The sequence below is a fragment of the Papaver somniferum genome, chromosome 7 (assembly GCF_003573695.1).
Source record: "Papaver somniferum cultivar HN1 chromosome 7, ASM357369v1, whole genome shotgun sequence".
Classification (NCBI taxonomy): Eukaryota; Viridiplantae; Streptophyta; class Magnoliopsida; order Ranunculales; family Papaveraceae; genus Papaver; species Papaver somniferum.
In genome coordinates this window covers 233,726,280-233,741,862 of record NC_039364.1, presented here as the reverse complement: position 1 = coordinate 233,741,862, position 15,583 = coordinate 233,726,280, and the positions used below count along the sequence as shown (strand labels likewise).

The window sequence follows — 15,583 nt, the reverse complement described above, 5'->3', positions numbered from 1 at the left end:
GCATAAACAAACTAGGTGCAATCAAAGTTTCAACAACTGTTAGTCAATGAAATCAATCGAAAACTAATAACACTGCAATTATTTATTTTTCCACCAACGATACTTGTGGAGCCTCTTGATCCCGCAGAAGTCTTTAAACGAGCGGTCGTAAGAGATTTCACGTAATTAGGATACTTTCCTCTCTAAATAGATGGCTCCACCAAAAACAACAAGAAATGAAGTTTTTCTGGCTCTTAGGACAGTTTGCTAGAGATGAAAACTTAGGTATTTAAAGACCAAGGATGTTTGGACACTAAGGAATTTCCAAAATCGAAGATATTCTCAAGATATGCAATGAATGGCAAAATTCGGTTTCCCTAATTCCAATAAGTGCTTGTCCAATATTTCTGAAATCTCTCAATAGAAATTTCCAATGAGTAAATGCACATTACTAATTTTTATTTTCTAGAGATATGCATTAATTGATGGTAATTAAAGCATATAAAATAAAAAACCTTAATTAAAAGATTCTTAGTTTTCGCATAGGATCACCTTGAGTACTAAGGAATCTATCTCTGAACAATAAATGATAAGAGTTACTGCTCTTGTTCAAAGTATGTTGATATCTTTTCACTGCAAATCCTTATTTCATATTTACATGGATTTGCATTCTTGGAATCGTTTATACCGCACTTCCAAACAAGTTTAAAATTGGTTTGCATGTATTCCAAGAATACTATGTGATTGATCAAATACCAAATCACATACATGGGTTTAATCGGTTCTACCAATCACTAGGATCGGTTATACCTAAATATGGAAACACTTGTGATCGGTCACACCAAACACTAGGATCGGTTACACTAGTTACAAGGATCAGTTCCATCTACACGTGGTATTACTTGTGATCTGTCACACTAGTTACCAGGACCGGTTACACCAAATACAAGGATTGGTCACATACACTCATGATCTGTCATACCAATTACAAGGATCGGTCACACCAATTACAAGGATCGATCATACCATCACATGGTGATTACTTAGGATCGGTTGCACCAATTAACAAAAATCGGTCATACCAAATCATAAATCAGGCATTGTGATTAGTTATACCAAGATACATAACCTAAGTTAAGATCGGTCCTACCATCTCACACATATTGGTCATCCAAAGATTTGCAATGAATAGGCGAACCAATATTGATTTCCCTTTCGATTCACGAAACAAGTCCATGAATGTACTTCCTTTAAATAAATGTAAAACGTTGTTTCCTAGGATGAAATCTTCACCATAACATATTCACATAATCATAACAATATATACAAGATTATGTTGATGTCATATCTACGAAGTTAAAAAGATAAGCGTTATACTTCGTAGTCTAATTCCTTAATACTATTATGATCATGTCACATCACTAGAGTATCATACAATATATACAATATATACAAATTCACAATTATGTTTTCAATATAGCACGACTTGAAAGAATCGATTAGCACAACTTACAAGCCTATTTATAATTCATCTCTAGCTGCTACGAGCTATTCAAATCATCATTTACAACTCCAAGTTTATTCTTATTCACGGATGCAACTCTGTGTGTTCCTTGTACTTCAACTGATTTTACAAAAACTGCATACCCAATTCGTCTTCAACTAACGGTCACCAGATCAAACCAAGTTTCAGTCCCTAGCCGTGCCGGTTGTAGATCATTGGTTCTTATAAGAAATCCTTATACATAACAATGGACACTATTTACACAAACATGAACATAATTCAAATTACCAAATCAAAATAAGTTCAACGGTTTATGTAGGTGAGAATATTGATATGTAGCAAATCAGAATAAGTTCAACAATCTGATTCAGATAATATGTTAAAAATTATATTATCACTTTACCAAATCATTGATTCAAAAAGATTAGCAAACCACAATTCTTTGCAAACTTGTAAACGTGATTTTTAGACAAAATTAAAGAAGGATAAAGGAAGAAGAAGATAAAAAGAACTGAACAAATAATTAAACGAAATAATGCGTTGACTTTAAATTTGTACCATTTGAATGAGGTGATTGTTCGCAAAAGTTGTAACCTTTGAATTTGTAACGGTTAGGAACTATAACCGTCACCGTAGGTGTTGTTTCAACAACTATATAAACTCCTCTTCATGTTGAGTTTTGGCACACACAAATTTTGGTATTTCCATTTAGATTTTAAGAGATTATGAAATAGAGCTTGTGCTACATTAATTTACATACGTTTTTGGCATTCATTAAGTATTATTGAATGCTGGAGACATAAACCCGATAGGTCTCCACGATATATTATAAGTTTCTGACACGGATTTATCGTTTTGATTACAGTATCTTCTCCAAATCTTGCCTAACAATTCTCTCTTCATACCTAAGAATAATATCAGAGGACCTTCTCTCTTTCGCAACCAGTCATCAAAGGTCCGAAATGGTTTTGAAACAAAATCACTATAAATTGACTGGATCAAGAAAAGAATTATTGATCATTAAGATTATAATCTGAATTCAACCAAATATTTTCTCCTCTTGTAAATCATCGGTTTGGATAGCTAAAGCAACTGTATACTTGTGTGAATATCTCGTCAATCACGAGTTGCTGCACGCAAGGATCTTATAAAATCATATCTTTGCTTCTATTCAATTATTTTCCTACAAGCCTCCCTGATTCATTATCTATATTCAAACTTTAAGGTTCCAATATTCATATAACTAGGTTGCGGGATGGAAGTAGAGAAAGAGAAGAAATGCATGATTTGCATGTTAGATAATCTGGTTTTGTGGTATGTTTTTCCAATTCCCCATGTAACTTGTTTTGTTTAAATGCCAAAATGTAAACCAACACTCATATAACGCTAAGAGTAAAGGTTTTTAGCCTATAAAATGAGAGGAATGGGCACTGGGGTTAATAGTGGTACCTTAATTGCTTGGTATATCAGTGACCCGCGTATTCAGCTGAACATTGGCTTTATTAATCTACAAGATGTCATTCCTCATTCCTCCAGAAATTGGTGAAATGAAGTGACTGACACAACTATAAACTCTTTGGCATACATTTGAACTATAACCTGTACTGTAGGTGTTGGATGTTTCTATCAACAGAATGTTTAGTTTTAAGTATCGTAGGGCTTTACCCTTGATTAGAGAGAGCCCTTCCAGAAATTCTGGATGGCCAAGGCCATGGAGGGGGTTTGGAAATAGTTTTCAACCACCAATTGACGCGCCTCGGTTATTACCTCATTAGCTGCGTCATTGCCCCAAGCGGAAAGATACTTTTAAACGAGAAGATCAACTAGTTTTAATAACTCCTTTATTTACATCCCTGATTCTGATTTGAAGGATGTGGGACTAAATGCAAGGAGGCACTGTGATAATGTGATAATGTAAATGCAAGGAACCTGGGTGCAGAGTTTCTCTTCCAAGTGTACATGATAGTAGGTATGTTCAAGCAATGCCAAAGAGCAGATGTCTATTAGCGTTAGAAAAATGTATGAACATGAAACAATTTAAGCAAACTCATGCACAGATAATCCTTACAGGTCTTGGAAACAACAGTTTCGCGCTTAGTCGTCTTTTAGCTTTTTGTTCACACCCATTTCATGGAATTCCTGTAAACTACACAACCCTTTTGATCAAATTGTCAAACCCACTATATGTACTTCTAATACTATGCTTAAAGCCTTTTTACTGAAAGGGGAACTCCATAAAACTTTGGAAATGTATAGTCACATAATGCAAATTGGTCTCTACCCTGATAATTACACTCTTCCATGTGTATTGAAAGCCTGTGCTCATTTGCAGGAGTGTCAAGTTGGAGAACAGATTCATGGGGCTGTTTTCAAGCGGGGTTTTGATGGTGATATTTTTGTTGGTAATACGCTGTTACTCATGTATTCGTCTTGTGCTAGAATGGTTGAAGCACGCCTTCTGTTCGAGAAAATTCCGGACAGAACTGCGGTTTCGTGGACAGTTATGATATCTGGGTACTCTAAAATGGGTGATGTTGAGAATGCTCGGTTAATATTCGATGAAGCACCATTCAAGGATAGAGGAATTTGGGGTTCTATGATTTTCGTGTTATGTGCAAAACAATTGCTTCAAGGAGGGATTGCAAATGTTTCGTTTGATGCAGTTGACGGATATAGAACCTGATGAAGGAATTTTTGTTAGCTTACTTAGTGCGTGTGCTCATTTAGGATCTGTGGATATTGGAATATGGATTCACAAGCATTTGAAGGGAATGCAGTTTCCGATGACTGTTCAGCTTAACACTGCACTTATAGATATGTACGCGAAATGTGGGAATTTGGGTTTAGCTAAGAATTTGTTTGATGGGATGCAGGAAAGAGATGTGATTTGTTGGAATGTGATGATTTCTGGACTGACAATGAATGGGGATGCCCAGAATGCACTTGCACTGCTTGAGCAAATGGAGAAAGATGGTTTCAAACCTAACCACATAATCTTCATCACCGTGTTAACTGCGGGTAGCTATTCATGTATGGCTTATAAAGGACTGCAAATTTTTGATAGCATGAAGTCGGTTTATGGAATTGAACCTAAAAGTGAGCATTATGGATGTATGATCAATTTGCTTGGTCGAGCTGGGCATTTTGAGGAGGCAAAAGAAATTATTCTGAGAATGCCAACTTCATGTAGCCCTTCAGACGAAGCAATGGCTTGGAGAGCATTGCTGAGCTCTTGCTGTAGTCTTGGAGAAACCAGTCTCGCAGAGGTTGCTGCTGAGAGACTCATACAGTTAGAACGTCATTGTGGGGTGTATGTTTTACTATTGAATATGTATGCAAGTTCTGGTAAGTATGATGATGCCAGGAGAATAAGGAAAGATATGAAAGAGAAAGGAGTAGAGAAGACACCGGGTTGTAGTTCGATTGAGGTTAATGGGTTTATTCATGAGTTTGTTGCTGGTGAGAAAACACATGCTCAAATGCAAGAGATACATAAAGTTCTGGAGAAGATGAATGATCAGCTGGAGTAATACGAAAGCATGTTAGATTAAGTGAATTAGTTGCATGGAAAATGACCAAGTGAGAAAACCAATTCTACACAGCCAGTGGTACCGTGGCAGGCGACTTAACCTCAAGCAAAGGTTCTAGTTTACTTATCAGAAGTTACAGCTTTCTTTTTTGAAGCATCTCTGTCACTTGAGGTGGTCCGGTTAGGTTAGTTACAGCTGACTGTTAAGTAATACCAGAAGTTGAAGTGGGTATTTCGAAACTGCTCTTTCAAAGAATTATGGTCTTGCAGAGTTAATTGGATACTGTAACATGTTATCAAAGATGGACCTAATGAGGGTTGTGTTTCTAGCCGGTTAAATGTTCCGCTTAACGTTTCGAGTGTACTGAATGGCTCTGTAACATGTCAAACAGAAGCTAATAGAGTGGTTGCAGGCAAGGTATCTGTTGCAGTCAGTTATGGAATTGTGTAAGAGTATCGAGCGGGTCATAGTATCACTGCCGTTGAATGACCAAGCTGAAATCCTTTCTGACTGGATGATGAAGGCCAAGCAGTTAAAGTTTCCTGACTTGAGCGAGGCCATTTGAGGTTTGGTGAGATAGAATTAAGTCCTCAAAGAGAGATTGGTGGCAGGTTTCAGTAACATCAACGATGCCACAATCAGCCTTTGGTCGTGTTTTATATTGTTTGCTCAGGTTGGACCAGACATTGTTCAGTTTCAACCGAACTCAGCTAAGCTTCATTTACAAATGACGTAGCCGAATTGTTCTTGTCAATTAGGGGATACTCTAAGTTTCTTGGCAAAAGAAAACTGGTAAGTGCCTGGAATTTTCAATTAAAATCATTCACCAAAATTCAAAACTTCTGAATCAATTTTAAACTAGAGAGATATAGAGTCATAACTAGTTTGATGAAGGATCAAGGACATGCCCCATGAGTTAGCTCCTTTCAATTGATAGTTCATATTTATTACTGACATGAGTTTCATTACTAGATATACTTTCTAATGCATTTGACATGAGTTTCATGCAGCCGAAACAGAAAAGGTTTGATTTTAGAGTTGTTGGGCTCCTCTTTAGAAAAGAGAAACCCTCCAAAAATAGGCGTATGCCGCTTAGGAACGGCAAGCATACGGTATTCTTTAGTAAAAGGCGAAAGAATAGTTCGCTTTGTGCTTACCGCACGGCTGGGTGATCTGCTAGTTATATACAAAGCGCTTTCAGGACAATTTTCACTTACACATTATGTGGGACTAATAACTTCCTATTTAATCTAACGATGAATGGGATGCCAGATTTCCGTCATGTAAGATACATTTGGCTAGTGTATGGGAGCACAAAACTCAAATGCAGGAGCAAAGCCTAGAATCCAGAAAATGTTACTAGATTTCAAACATTTCAAGTGCGGACACAAAGTTTGAGACTAAAAGCCTTATAGTCTAAAAGCCTTGTGTAAAAACTAGAGTGCAAAATGTTCTTCCAGTGATGTATGTTTACCACATTAGCTGATTGCAAGTAGTTCGTTGTAGAGGTGCAGTTAATCAGTTCAAAATGTCTTACCAAAGAGGTGCATACAAAGATGTCACTCCAGTCTTCTTTTATAGCTGATTTTTTTTTTCACTGTCAATACCAGTCTTTCTTTGCTGTTAATTTTACCACAATCAAAACTAGCGGAGTGTAAATATCAAACCTACTGGCTGCCCCTTTCTCTTTTGGTGTCTAGTCTCCTGAAAGTCATCTAACACGCTAATAAACTGCTGGATTACGCGAACATGGCATAAAGGTAAGTTTGTACACAACTTCTTGGCTCCAATTTCGTACACTGTAGGAGTTTCGTGTTTCGTATCCAGGAATGGAGGGAAACTACTCGGTGGAGATGTTCAACTGATCTCTACTTTTACTTTCTGTTCATATCATCTCTTTGTTGTATGTTTTGAACCTGAGTAGGTCTAAATGTACTTTTTGCAGGCACTTGGAAAAGCAAAGGGAAGTCCTAATTGAAGCGTACAGATTAATGTCACATGAGTTACATAGGCTCCAGGTTTTATTGCTGCTAGCTGGTTCATACTAATATCGATTTTATTGCGTTTTCTTATTCCTTACTTCTTCATTACTTTAGTTTGTTGAAGGTAGAAGAAGAGATGCTGATGAAACTTTTTTATGAAGTTACGTATGGTCAAGGCCTAAATCAAAAGGTAATTTCAGTCTGCAACACTTTTACATTACCCTTCAAGACTGTCAGACATAAATTGTGTCTATATGACCTTGAAGAGAGAACTTTTTATAGTTTTAATGTAAGAAATACAGACCTATAGTATATCTTACGGAAAATGGGTCGTTTGTCCAAATATTTTTAAAACATTAATATGGGTGAAATGGACAAAAAAAATAGCAAGGATGAAACTGGATTCATCCTGGCTTAAACTTAAAAAATAGCAAGGATGAAACTGGATGCATCCTGTGTAAATTAAAAATAAAAAAAAGTATTTGAAAATTGGTAGGATGAAACTGGTTACATCCTGGCTACTTTTAAATTTTTGGCCATTTAAACAGTATCTTTTTCATTTTTGTCCATTTAAACGGTATCAAAATGTACAAGTCTTTTTCACCCATGATTTTGGTCTTTTTAACCAATTTTCTATATATCTTAGGTGCGATACATATGCTTCTTGAATCTGTTGTATAGCGAAGAGGAGACTGTTATACTTATTTACCTTGATTAAATGTCTTCAATGTCTTGGTTGTGTAAATATTTGGAATTTGTTGCCTTGTGCTAAGTTGAAATGCTAAGTACAACTTTCAAAGGTGTAGAGAATGAGTTATTCATACATACGAAATCCAAAATGCTGAGCGAAAACTAGAATCGAAAGTGTTCAGGTTTCATTTTCTTATAAGTGCAGGCACAAGTTTGAGACGTGGTGCCTGACCTTAGAGTCCCAGATTTCATTTTTTGCTAAGCATCTTATCACCATATCCCAGAGTTTTGCTTCAAAACTAAAAAATAAAAAAGAATATCTACTCGGTCTGTTTGCGGCAAATCTCATATAGGACTTCAAACACATGACTCGGGGAAAGCAGCTGCATCGAATGACTATCATGGAAGAGAGTGTCGTCCATACCAACATGTAGCTGTCATTAGAGATATGGTAGTACAAAGTACAAACCTTGTGAAGGGCCATCCGACGCTACATTATTTTAAATCTTCTGCGTCTTTCCTCGTGGCGTAGCAGATCCTCCAGCCAAGTCCTCTATATCCATTATTTGCATCCTGGTCGTTGTAGATTATATTTGGTCATGTATTTTCGAGAATGCTTCATATTAAAAACCATAGCATTATTATTCAATTACCTCGTTCTGGGTCAGCAAGATTCTTGGAAATGTGAAACACCAGCGTTTAGTATGCCCCTTTCTTGGAATCTGCGAGGCAATATGGGCAGAACATACAATACCATTTGTCTGTGAAACCTGTTATTCGTCTAAATGTGGTGAACACATGGTATTCGGTCGTTAGATGATGTATAAAACCTTTAGCAGTTGGGGGTGTTTCAGTCAAAAACACAATGGGGCAACACCAACGAATCTTTTTACCTCAAATTGGGGTTGGCTAAAGCTTTCTAGCAACTCATTAACAGTTTTTTTCTAATTCTGATAGGGACTTGTAATTAAATCAGGCAACGTATCGCACCTGTCAACAAATCAGCTATGTGATTTTGTAACACAGTCATCTGATACATGGTTAGCGAGTTACGTGAAGTTATTTATAATACTTGGAAGAGATGGTGTTGTTCCGCCGAATCCAGCACAAAGGTATGAAATGATGCATTTTGCTGCTCTCCAAATAAATGAGATATTTGTATAGCGTAGTTATAAGTTTACTTGTGGAGGTGCATTCACAGTCTACCTGATATAGTATAGTAGGTAACATGCAATAACACTTTCATATTCCTATTATGGGGTCATTAATAACATGCAATAACATTAATAGGTAACATAACGGAGAGTGATTGTAGGTGCACCGGCATGAAATTTTATGGTGCACCGTACTCTTGCATGAAATTTTATTATCAAATGATCGTATGATGTGTTATCAATGAATCAGGTAAATGTTCAAAGTAACTCATATTAATTTTCTACGCATACGACTTTTTATGGGAGAATATCTGCAATCTATCTTTTCTTCCCAATTTTCTTTCTGATTTTCGTTTGTTTAAAAAATGAGAATTAGAGTTTTTAAATCACTTCTCCTACCGGCAATGACGGAACTACATGTAGACTTGGTTCAGAAATTTTATAGTGGTTTTGAGTTTGCAAAAGATAATCATGCCTAAAACATAGGCTTAAGCCACCCCTACCAATCTAATTAGTTTCTAAGCCACCAACACCCGTGTATTTTAGTTCCGCCACTGCCTACCGGGTGTTAGTTTTATGGGAAGGTAGGTTTGTTATTTTAAGTCGAGCAATTTCTCCATTTTTATTTTGATTATTGATATGGAAAAAAGATAATATGTAATGCATTCCTTCTCAATTAAAGTGTGTATTCATGGAATCGACTATAACCGTAAACTTATCAATTGGGAGGAAAAATCAAGACCGCTTTTTATCTTGTCTAACTTAGTCAACTTCATTTTGTAATAAAGAAACAGGGAGAAACGAATACCTAGCTAGGGTATAACCTGTGCCGTAACGACACAGTAATAAGCTATTTTTTGTGTACTAATTTTTACTCATGCAGTTCATTTATAGCTATTATATCGCGTGACATTCAGGTATTTTTTTTTTCTAAAACCAATACTATTTTATTATTAGGACAATCAACCACATCTTCACAATTTTACAATGTTATATCCTTTGTGGCAAAAAAGAATTAACATAGTATATTACTACTCTTCAACACCCGCTACCACTACAAAACCACTTTCTACCACTCATTTCTCCACCACCAGCGCCACCCATATCCGGTAGGTCCTTCGGCACACTTTTAATTTTAACCACAAACATCATGTATAAAATTTAGGTTGAACAAACTTAAGTCGTCAATTAATTTATCTTTTTTTTTCTTGTTACGTCCTCTTTTATATTACAATCAACTTTATATTACAATCAATTTGATTCTTAATAGTAAAACCACAATTTATACGATCGGGTACTAAAAATAGTAGGGGTAATACATGGGTGATCCATCGGTCATGATTGTTTTTTCTTATATGATATGTTATCATCCTTCAAATATTTGGTATCTGCCTTTGTTAATCGGGCTAAAAACAACTAATTACATTTTTCACAGTACAATATTATTCGCGTTGTAAAGACACTAAACTAATATTGTTCACTACGACTCACCGACACCCACCACCATAAAGACTACTTATCGTCATTATTTCTTCCATCAACACTAATGTTACCTCCCCAACCACTCGGTAACATTTGTCACCTCTTCTGCCACCCATACGTATTCCACTACCACTAATAATGTCTATTGATGTAATTTTTTACTAAATTTATTTATTAGTGAAACTATGCATTTATTAGATTAATTAAGATAAATATTTATTAATGAAATTATTTATTAGATTAATTAAATTAAGGTAAATGAAGAATTAATGAATTATTTATTATGAGCAATTAAGTATTATTATTAATGTAGGCATGCCAGAGTGGTTTGGAGGGGCATAAACATTAATATACATGATGTGAGAAATAACTGCAACTCAATGTCAGAATGGGCTACTAGCTGGTTCTCTTCACCTGATCATGAACAAGATTCTAGATGGTTGCTCACATGTATTATTGGCATGTGAATTCTCTGGAAGGATAGGTGTGATGTTGTCTTCCAGGGAGTTTCTCTAAACCCTCGTACAACAGTGCACAAGATTCAATATCATTTATCTTCGCACATGCATTACATTGACCCAACACAGTCCTTTACATATAAAGATAGTAATAATAAATCTGATTAGAGTCCTCCTTGTATGGATGTGGTTAAGTTTAATATTGATGGTTCTTTTGATAAGGATACTAATCAGTTTGGTACGGGTATTGTTTTACGTGACCATACATGTACATGTCTTGGAATCAAAGGGAGCAATGAAGATGGACCATTAAATCCAGAAGCCGTGGAGTGCATGTCAATCAGGGAAGCATTATCATGGGAAAAGGAGAAGAAGTTTTCACGCATGCAAAACTGGTTATTGGTTTCATTAATGGGAATATTCTTCCCATTCAATGGGAGAATAAAAACTTAATAGAGGAGATCAAATACTTAATCTCTAATTTTTCTTTTTGTGAGTTTAATGATGTCAGTCGAGACGATAATCAAGTTACAGATGATATTGCCAAAAATATCAGGCAAACAACAAGGCCACTTGAATCCTCCGGAAACTATGATTCTGCTATTTGTGGTCTTCTTAAAAATGACCAAAACTTCACCTGAACTTAAATAAAATTTTATTCTTATCAAAAAAAACTGTAAAGAAGTTGTGAGAATATATATGATCCAAGAGTGCAAAATTATTTTTGGAATTTTTCGAGAAAAATATTTTATGATGTTCTCTTGGGTCCCATTTGTAGATTATTGGTCGGGATAATTTTTTATCACGGGTAGATTTTTCAGTCACCAGATATTATGGGTAATCATTGCTTCTTCTTCGATGCACCCAAAAACATTAGCACCAACGAAAACGTCGTTGTTGCGTTGAGACGGTGTTCAATGGTCTTATGTCATCTTATATGTACATAAAAACCCTAGAACTCTTCTCTCCCATCCCAGGTCTAAACTATAATTTTAGGGATTTCATTCGATCCCCTACCCCTGTGCTGGATGAAATCATCATTCCGGCCCATTCCCAACCTCGACGGAGTACTGCGTCCGCGTCTTGAAATAGCAGATGAACTTTACTCATCCTTCCAACGATGATTGGATCAGTGCAATGAAGCTCTGACGAGGATAAACCTGATAGACTAGGAAAGTATGAAGATGCACTTATTTAAATAATCAGTAAGATGGAATATATGAAAATTGTTCACCTAATGTTATATTTTTTTAGAATTTGAATGGATAACTCATGGCGATATTCATGTTATGCATGATGCACAAGCAGCGGATTTCGTTGATTTGTTAGTAAAATACCAAGCCGTAGAAAAGTTTGTTTCATGTTTTTTTAGATTTTCTGAAGATGATGATGTTGTTTATGGAGCCCTTCAAACTATTGCACACATGATTTTTCTAAGAACGGATGTGGCAAAAATTGTTGGTAAGCAAACCGGACTGATTAATTGGGTATTGAAGGTAGTCGAGACTAAAGGATGTGATTATAAAAAACAATATACTGCAGGCTTATTAACTACTATTTTACAATCTACAAGTAAGGAAAATATTATCGAATTAGGAAAAATCGGCATTGTAGATGTTGTTGTAGAGGCTCTTTTACCTTACACCAAAAGTCATGTCAATAAAGAAGGCATGCTGGACCAAGAAGTACTAGACATGCAAAAAAAAATGACTGCAAAAATGATTATTGATTTTCAAGAGTAGTCAATTAATGATATTCCCTTCCTTCTAACATTATTCTTTTGTCTTGTGCATGTATTGACTGCACTAGCTGATAAACTTGGCATGAAATTTTTAATTTTGTGAGTTATCATTGCTGGGCACACATTCCGTGATCCATATTATCATTGCAATTGTATGAGTGAATTCATGGGTCTAATAAATGGGAAATATGAGGTCAAGTGCTACTTGAGCAAGGATAACTGATTTTAATATAGGGACCACCTTTGCCTATAGAATTTCAATCCACCCTCGGGTAGTAGGTGCCTAATTTGACCCGACTATCAAAACATGCTGGGATTACTTCCAAGGCCAACGGTAACCTATAAAGATGTAATAGGAACACAACAACTCGAAGTTGCACCATGACCAATGTAGTCAATTTCGGCCATCTCGGCCGGAATTCCGTTGGAAATTCCGTTTCCGGACCAACGTAACACGAAATGCAACCTTCCGCCGAGACGGAAAATATCTTGGAAGTAACCGAAATTCCGGCCGAGATTGGACAAAATGAATCGGAATTCCGGCCGAGATCATACACAGGGAGAAAGAAAAAAAATTGTTAGAGTTAACAGGTAAAAGACGATCTTTCACTCTTAACGCCACCTTTTTATCTCTTCTGGTTCATTTGTTTGCCGTCTTGAACTCAATAGGTAACCCAACCACCGACTAAACCAACAGCAACACCATCTTATCATCATTTTATGGGGACTCTGTCAGTCATTCATCGACACCGTTATCTACATACACGCAATATCACGTAACTTCTGCGACTAGAGATTCTCTAACTTTCTCTTGTATACATGTATATGTTCTACTAGTATATCCTTGAACAATCAAAAGGGGTTGATGATGAAAAGCAACCATACTTTTTAATTAGAAGCAAGGTTCGAAAAACGGGTCACGGCCCAGGTCACAGGTATTAGGCGTGACCGTTATAACGTGTTTTGACGGGTGTGAGCACGTTTTGGGTCAAAAACGCGTTATATAGGAATAAAACGCGTTTTTTTGACGTTTTTTTAAAATAACGGGTGTGATAACGGTTAAATAAGAAAAATAAATAATTTGTGATCTGAATTTCCTATGTAACGGTAATTACAGCTGTGAAAACGGTTACAACGGGTCTAAATAACGTTGTTACTACGTTTTTTCATTTTTTTTTGGTTTAATTTATTTATTTGATTTTTTATTTATTTGTTTATGGGTTTTTAACATACAAATTTATGGATATCTAGTAAAATTCACAACCCTAAGTCTATGACTTATAACAATGCATTGTAGTTATCGTCTACCGACAATATTTATACACGCATACTATACTATCCACTTGATATGTTCAAGTTGTCACTCGAATAGTTCAATGCATTCCCCAATATTTCAATAATGCATATTCGGATTCAAAAGCAGTCAAAACTTTGTTGTCAAATAATACTCCTAGGCTCTTAGCTACTTGCTACAAGACTAACCAACAAGGAATGCAACAGGAAGAGAGTCAGAGACTAGCTAGAGAAAAAGAGAGTGAGAGAGGGAAGTCAGGGAGTCGATTTATCTTTTTCTTTTGCATTTGGAGGTGTGTACAGTATATGCTACATGTGGTATGTACTTTAGAGTTCAGACTCAAAAGTTAAAGAAATAAAACAAAAAAAAAAGTAAAAAGAGTAGTTGTGATTAACCGACGATGGAAAGATCAGTTGAGTTCTCCTCTTCATGCTGCAGCGCATTTTCTGAATCCATATTATATCTACAACCCAGCAGCCAATCTCATCAACAATGAAATTTCTCAGCCCCAAATTTGTCTCAGTGAAGTTATATCAAAAATGATTAGTATCCCTCAAGAACAAGCGACATGCATGCTAGAGGTGTGAATTTTTATTAACAATTAATTTCGTAATTATATGAATTTCTATTCACAGTTTTTGATATTTTTAGGCGGGAAGAATGCAAATGATGCAAGGCCAATTTGCATCACCATCAGCAAGATTGGCTTCTCTGCAAGGTGATCCTGTAAGCTGGTGGTTGTCATACGGTGCTCAGTTTCCATCACTTCAGAGGATCGCGGTAAAGATACTAAGCCAGACAAACACATCGTCTGGATCCGAGAGGAATTGGAGTGTGTTTGAAAGAATTCACACCAAACTACGCAACCGTTTAGTTTCGTCAAGAATAAACGATTTGGTATATGTTCAGTACAATTTAAGATTGGAGCAGCAAAGAGTTCAAGGTAAAGCAAAGCGACATAACATCGATGTCCACGATGTTCATAGCCTGCTGAAAGATGAAAATATGCTTGATTGGATAGCAGGGGATGATGAAACACCAGTTTTACCTCAGGAAGAACATTAGTTAAATGAATTGGAAGAGGAAGCAGCTAATAATCCAGAGCCTCTCCCTCCACCATACGAATGGCATGATCCAGAAGTTGAAATCTCATATCAAAGGTTGACAGTGAGTAACTTTGTTTATGACTTTGGTAACCTAACATTTGGAGACAATACACAAGGTCATGAAAATGAAAATGCCATATACAATTCTCATTACACTGAAGATCGTCCAGAAGAAGATACCCGAGGAATTAATGAAGAGTATAATTCCAATATTAATATCAATAATGAAGTAGATAATCGTAATGATAATGAGGAAGAAGACTATGGTTATGAAGATGACGATACTGTTAACTACGACAGCCAAATGTATTACGCGAACCAATATGAGGCGGAGGAAGAGGAGGAGGAATCAACTGAGAATCGTCGAGAAAACAGAAAATACTTGAATAAGTCGAAAAAAATGCCGGTACAAGTTGGTTTGTCTAAGTTTAAAATTTCAAGCACTACTGTCACTAGGTTACTTATTGTAAGTTTATAAAATTTGAAGTGTTTAATGATTATTTATGAAATTTTAGTTGTAAGTTTGAAATTAAAAATTGTATAAGAATTTCTCCAACTCAAATTTTTTTTTCTTAAAAACGGGTTTAACCGGTATGGAAACGGAAAATACGGTGTAAAAAACGTGTGTTAAAATGTTATTTAGAAGAAAAAAACTGAAATATT

At 36.0% G+C, this 15,583-nt stretch overlaps 1 non-coding gene and 2 pseudogenes across 1 annotated transcript; 1 reads left to right on the top strand and 2 right to left on the bottom strand.

Moving 5' to 3' along the window:
- Positions 1–3,140: 3,140 nt before the first annotated feature.
- LOC113300661 lies at positions 3,141–3,285 on the bottom strand (annotated as a pseudogene).
- A 180-nt stretch (positions 3,286–3,465) lies between these two features.
- LOC113293497 lies at positions 3,466–6,727 on the top strand (annotated as a pseudogene).
- Positions 6,060–6,179, bottom strand: LOC113300677. Its single transcript, XR_003335884.1, has one exon. It is a non-coding gene; the product is annotated as a U5 spliceosomal RNA (small nuclear RNA).
- Positions 6,728–15,583: the final 8,856 nt, after the last annotated feature.